At 38.6% G+C, this 7,037-nt stretch overlaps 1 non-coding gene across 1 annotated transcript; it reads left to right on the top strand.

The window, feature by feature from the left end:
* Positions 1-4,365: 4,365 nt before the first annotated feature.
* On the top strand, positions 4,366-4,450 carry TRNAR-UCU (transfer RNA arginine (anticodon UCU)). Its single transcript is given in 2 exon segments — positions 4,366-4,402; positions 4,415-4,450. It is a non-coding gene; the product is annotated as a tRNA-Arg (tRNA).
* Positions 4,451-7,037: the final 2,587 nt, after the last annotated feature.

The raw sequence follows: 7,037 nt of genomic DNA, 5'->3' as shown, positions 1-7,037 counted from the left end.
TTGATCCTATGGAAAGATCCACATATAAGAAAACAAAGTGCTACAATAGTAACAGTAACGTTTGATCAAAAATGTATTTAAAAACGATTTCAAACATTGCACTTACACAGGTTGAATTAAAATTACGCATGTGATACATCCACTGCAGCAGCGTTAGACTGGCAAAGCATGGTCACAATGAACTCAGTGTATAGTAGTATCTCATCCACACCGCAATCGTCACCGCTGGTATTGTGTCTGATGTCACTAATGGTTGCCGTACAGCCACCTCCTGATGCGTTTCTTCATCATGACTTACTCATGGGATTGCAATGATGACTAAAATTGATTACGTATTGATAATACAATACAGTTTTGCACCTTCTTGCTAAAAATGTCCACGCTTACCTTTGCATTCAATATTAATGTAATATTTATTCTGGAAAAAAATTAAATAAAAGTTATAACTATGATTTTATAAATATAAATATGACTGAAATAAAAAAAATCCCCATTACTAGATTGCTTATAAATAGTAATAAAGTGTATATAAAGGAAAGATCTAATAGTTACTAGTACTAGTTTCATCATTGTGTTGATTGTATTTGTTTTCTTTTTTTTAGGACAAGTACATTTTATACAAGTACCCGTTGATCCTGTGAAAAATCTAGTGAGCTTGTAACTTTCCTGTGTACTGAACAGAATGGATTAATGAGAAGGATAGCTGAGCCAAACCCTGGTGAGTGGGGTCAGTGGCTGGTGAGGCACTGGCTAGTATCAGAGCCAGATACACACAGGTTATATACACCGCGATCGTTCGAGCGAGAGCAATAATTCTAGCACTAGACCTCCTCTGTAACTCTAAACATGTAACCTGTAAAAAAAATTGAAAGCGTCTCCTATTGAGATTTATAAGTACTGAAGTTTGGCGCCATTCCACAAGTGTGTGCAATTTTAAAGTGTGACATGTTAGGTGTCTATTTACTCAGCGTAATATCATCTTTCACGTTGTATAAAAAAAAATCAGGCTAACGTCAGTGGTGTTTTTTTAAATTCATGAAACATTTTTTTCCCCAATAAAATGCATTTCAAAAAATTGCTGTGGAAATATCATGTGACATAAAAAGTTGCAACGGCCACCATTTTATTCCTTAGGGTGTCTGCTAAAACAATATAAATAATGTTTGGGGATTTTGAGTAATTTTTTTTAGCAAAAAAAAAAAAAAATGATGATTTTTACATGTAGGAAAGAAGTGAATTGGCCTGGGTGGCAAGGGGTTAATTATCATAAGTAATATACAAATAATTATTATATATTGTTTTTAATGTAATTTACTATATTATCAAAATCTGTACTCAAGCAGGTGGCTTAACGGACAAATTACTGAAGTTTGAAGTTATAACGTCAAACCAGTAATTTCAAATAATAAAATTATTATCTTATAACATATAGCGTAGTAATATAGGATTTAGTGTGAATATAACAGTACCTTTTCAGCAGGCAGCAGATTCTCATTCTCCCTCTTAACTGTGTGAGAAAAACATGGGATTGTGGGTAAATCTTACACCCATAAACATGTTATTTCCTTTGTAGTGTCATATTTTGATAGAATGCTCCGGAAGTGACGTTATGGCCAGAAACGTAGCACTGAGCATGCGTGATGTGTTCCAAACACTTGCGCCATGCGTTCCAAAGGATTTGCGACAATGCAGACCAGTGAAACTGTCAGATAATTTCACGGACGTGAGGGGAGGTAATCCCCTCCTTGAGCCAGGTTACCCGCTCTCTCTCCGCCGTTCTCCGCTCTGTCTAAAATTAACGTCACGATTACCTCCCCTCACTCCCGTGACATTATATGACGGTTTCACTGAACTACATTGTTGAAAATCCTCTGGAACGCATGGTGCAAGCATTTGGAATGCTTCGCGCATGCTCAGTGATAAATTTCTGGCCGCAACTTCACTTCCGGAGCATTCTACGATGGGGAGCAAAATATGACACTACACCTTGTAGTTAAGAGGGCTGGGCTGGAAGGAAGTATTTGTCTTGCCCATTCTATGACACTGCAGTCAGAGGCATGCCTCCACTGCAGCATTTTTATTGGACAGTCGGGACCACTGTTACTTTACTATTGGTCCAAGACTCCAAGCTGTCTATTGAGCTCAGTGCCTCTGACAAGAAGTAAGGAGAGGCACTGTGAGCTCATCCTCTCAGTCTGCTGCAGAATGTGTCAGCTTGTATTTAAAGTGGCCGCTCTGTATTTAGTTTCTGGCAGGCTGTGCAAGGAGCCCCATATCTCTGGAACCATAGGTCATAGGAGCCCCTATTTTTACCAGTGGTGGGGTAGGACTTAGGCTACATATCCCCCAAATGTTGGGTTTCTATGACCCCAGGTCGCCAAGCTATGACCCTTAAAGCTCAATTTATTTTATTTTTTTTAAAGTTCATGGCAGTTGAGGCTCTGCCTTACCTGCCTCCCCTGGCTGCACATCCCTGGTGAAAAAAGAGAGGAGGAGGAAAAACCTTTGGGGGTTTGAGGCAACTCCCAAAATTTCATTTTTGGTGAGATACTCCCAAAGGGAAAGCATGTTTAAAGGGATAGAGACCCTGACACTTTCCTCATTAGAGCCCTGCAGGGGCAGCAGCTGTTGTATAAATATAAAATCCCTTCCATACAGATTTATTCAGAACATGGACACAGACAAGCAGTTATTTCTTCAGAATAACAAAAGGTAGGAATCTGCAAATATGTTTGTTAAGTAAGTCCCCATTCACATTGAATCAAACTTTGAAATCGTGCGACTTCACTTGAAATCGCACGATTTCAAAGCCACATGTCAGTGCAACTTCAGGTGCAACTTGGCTGACATCTGTGTGACTTCATACACAGATGTCTATGCAAGTTGCACCTGATATTGGCAAAAATAGTGCAGGAACTGCTTTTCCAAATTGGTGCTGCACCGAAAAGTTGGCGCTGCATCGTTTTGAACAGTTGCCGACAACAGGGAGCGACTTGTCATGCGATTTGGACCCGAACAGGGGCTCAAAGTGCAATGGCTGCATGTAAAAGGCAGTTACCAACTGGAACTAGTTGGATTCCATATTTTTTTCAACACTGATTTACCTGCCATCTCATGGGTTACAATGGGTTGGTACACTGTGATCTAATGAAGTGTAGAAAATCTATAATGCTTTGGGAATCCTTTCTCACGGGTGTTTCCTGTTTTAAATACATGTTTATTTGTAAAATAAAGATTCTACTGTTATAGCTGAAAAAATGTATCAATAAAAAACATAAAAGGAATATCGCAAAAAGTGCCCTTTACGCATAGATAGAAAAACAACCAGAAATGGAACTATGGGAAACTTTTATTCAGAAAGTCCATGAGTCATTCTATGAAAAAGTGCAAGAACACCTAGGCTATTAGACTATATCCACTATATACACTGCAGCCCCTCTCTGAGATTTTGTGGAATCTCCAACTGACAACAAGATAAACATAAAGCAGAGGGCGTAATCTAAGTGCAGTATTAGGCATCGAAAAAACGTGCAGAAAAAAAAACGCTGCTCAAGGTCGGTCTTCTAAATCGACCTCTACAAACACAAAATTTTATAACAGAAACAAAGAAAAACTTTTTTTTTTTTCAAAATGTTCAGTCTTTTTTTTTTTTTTTATTTAGCAAAAAATAAAAAAGCCCAGTGGTGATGAAATACCACCAAAATAAAAGCTCTATTTGTGTGAACAAAATGATACAAATGTAGTTTGAGTACAGTGTTGCATGACCGCGCAATTGTCATTTAAAATGCGACAGCACTGAAAATTGGACTGGGCAGGATGGGGGTAAAAGTCTCTGATACTGAAATGGTTAATATATAGTGTTTATATCAGGAACTGTATGTTTCTGTTTCCATATCACAGTGACCTATGTTCTGGTGTACTCAGAAACTCAGCATGACAACACTTAAGAAGTACTACTCTGTGGTGGAAGTGATTTTTTTGTTGGCCATTTTCTTGAAGACCGTGATTCTGTGTTTATTGTCAGAAAAGACACAAAAATGTCTTCTTTCCAGGACATAAATGCAACCATAAGGCGTTAGAAAACATACACGCATGCGCATTGAAAGCTACGGCACCAAAGTGAACCAATGCGCATGTTCCATTCTTTTCCTGTTGCGAAATCAGAACGGAATGAGTGTTCGTGTCGGGGAATGTTACACAGAGCTCTCAGCTCCGACTGGCTTCCAGATTGTGCAGCGGGGAGGTGACAGGACTCCGACTATCGCGACCGCTGTATTTCTTGAAGTGCCAGACTAATCATTTTCTACATTTAGTAGCCAGAAAACTTTAGTGAGATCTACATTATTTCCTATAAATCCAACAGGTGGCTCCGTGGCGCAATGGATAGCGCATTGGACTTCTAGAGGAGGAAGGTATTCAAAGGTTCCGGGTTCGAGTCCCGGCGGAGTCGGGAATTTTTTATTTTTTCATCCTCTAAATAGATTCATGTATTAATTGATGCCTGTGTATGGTGGAATAGTAAATGTTTGTATTTTATTCAAGTCATAGAATTGTGAGAGTTGCTGGCACACAAGGTCAGATGAAGAACAGATTTACTATCTGGATGACATGGCTAGGACTGTCTCCATACTGCAGCTGTTATTATTCTGCAGCTCAGACAGCAGCCTGTTTGTGTTGGTGATGTTTTGTTGCAGTTTTTTTTTTTTTTTTTTTTAAATAGCATTTGATCAAAATAAGTATATATGGCAATACACGACAGACTTATGTGTAATCACACTATACAAATATTTTACATGCAATCATTTGACAGACTCACCATGCGTAGAATATGAATGATCAAATCAGAGGAGCGCGGGAAACAGGTAGATATAATGGTAAAGCACATATGAGAGTAATAGAAAAGTTTTCATAAATCTGATTACTTATTTCCAAACGATCAGATCCCCCAGCGTATGGCCATCTCTGGCCTGTGTAGATTAGCACATCGCATTGTCTGGACAAGACAACAATATTCATAGTCGCAGGACTCATACTGACGGGCATTCTTTTTATACCTTGTATTTGCTATTTGAATGGGGATCCTGGTGTTTGGTAGGAAATGGCTGAGTTTTATCTGCTTAGCCCACTGTTCATATTCACCTTCATAGGACATCCTGTGTTCTGTATCCTCCATTACTGCTCCTTTCCAAAGCTGCGCTCCGGGCAGATATGAACGGCACACATCACTGCACATCTCCAGTAATTGATCGAAGATGTCAATCCAGGAAGAACGTTTTAAGGGTGATAAAGTAATGGAAAATTGTATCAAATATTTGCCATAATTTTCTATTTTCCTGGTGCCAATTCATGGCAGCATATTGCGTCATGTATGCTGTCATGTTGGCATCAGGAAATGGAAAATTGTATTAAGTAATTACCATAATTTTCGTTTTCTAGTACCAATCCATGGCAGCATACATGTGGTAGTATGGTGCCATGTTGGCACCAGGAAAGTAGGCTATAAAGGATGCTAACGAGCAGGGTTCGCTGATTGTATTGAATTGTATTGTAACTGTACTATCTGCCCTCATGTTGTAGCGCTGTGCAAACCATTTGCGCTATATAAATCTTGTATAATAATAATAATACAGACAGTGGGTATGGGCAGTTTAGATAAGGAGTGTGAATAATTTGATGAAGGGGTGTGGATTTCAAGAAAACTTAGAGCTCATTCACACTTGCTTCAAATTGTTACATTGGAAATGCTTTTTAAAGCAATCTGAATGCCAGTCAAAGCACCTCTAACTAAGGCTGGTTTCACACCTATGCAAATTGGATGCGGGTTTCCCCGCAACCGATTCGCATAGCAGGAGACTGTGACCGGCTCTCTATAGAGTCGGTTCATACATCTCCACAGCAGCTCTGGAGTGAATTGTACAGGAGCCCCGTGCGTCTTATGGTCCATTTCAGGTCCAAATCCAGTCAAAAATCCGGGTTGGTATCGGACCTGAAACTGTGAATGGAGATGCACTGGACTCCTGTTGTGAGCCGCTTCATTCTCAAGAGTAAACCTGAATCAAACGGTTGGCTTACTGACCTGTTCACATGCTGTGTTTGTTTTGCTTCAAAAATTATACCACATGTCACTTTCATGGTGCTTCAAAGCGTCTTCAAAGCCTCCATAGAAGTCTATGACAAAGCTCGCTTACAGCACCTGCAGCTTTTGAGAGGATCTATTTTTAGGTCCAGGTCTAAACAGATCACTCTATTTTTAGATCCAGGTCTAAACAGATCACTCTATTTTTAGATCCTAGATCTATTTTTAGATCCAGGTCTAAACACTTTGATCTATTTTTAGATCCTCAATCTATTTTTAGATTCAGGTTTAAACAGCTCAATCTATTTTTAGATCCTCAATCTATTTTTAGATCCAGGTCTAAACAGCTCAATCTATTTTTAGATCCTCAATCTGTTTTTAGATCCGGGTCTATATAGTTTGATCTATTTTTAGATCCTTTATCTATTTTTAGATCTAGGTCTAAACAGCTCAACCTATTTTTAGATTCTCAATCTATTTTTAGATCCAGGTCTAAACAGCTTGATCTATTTTTAGATCCTCCATCTATTTTTAGATCCAGGTCTAAACAGCTCAACCTATTTTTAGATCCAGGTCTAAACAGCTTGATCTGTTTTTAGATCCTCCATCTATTTTTAGATCCAGGTCTAAACAGCTTGATCTATTTTTAGATCCAGGTCTATATAGTTCGACCTATTTTTAGATTCTCAATCTATTTTTAGATCCAGGTCTAAACAGCTTGATCTATTTTTAGATCCAGGTCTATATAGTTCGACCTATTTTTAGATTCTCAATCTATTTTTAGATCCCGGTCTAAACAGCTTGATCTATTTTTAGATCCAGGTCTAAACAGCTCAATCTATTCTTAGATCCTGGTCTAAACAGCTCAATTTATTTTTAAATCCAGGACTAAACAGCTCGATCTATTTTTAGATCAAGGAGTTTCAGGCTGGAAGTTGTTCTCTTGTAGACACTTTATTGT

Source organism: Lithobates pipiens, unplaced genomic scaffold (assembly GCF_037356315.1).
Source record: "Lithobates pipiens isolate NorthernLeopardFrog02 unplaced genomic scaffold, aLitPip1_a1.2 Scaffold_23, whole genome shotgun sequence".
In the NCBI taxonomy this organism is placed as follows: Eukaryota; Metazoa; Chordata; class Amphibia; order Anura; family Ranidae; genus Lithobates; species Lithobates pipiens.
This window is presented reverse-complemented; position numbering and strand designations above follow the sequence as displayed.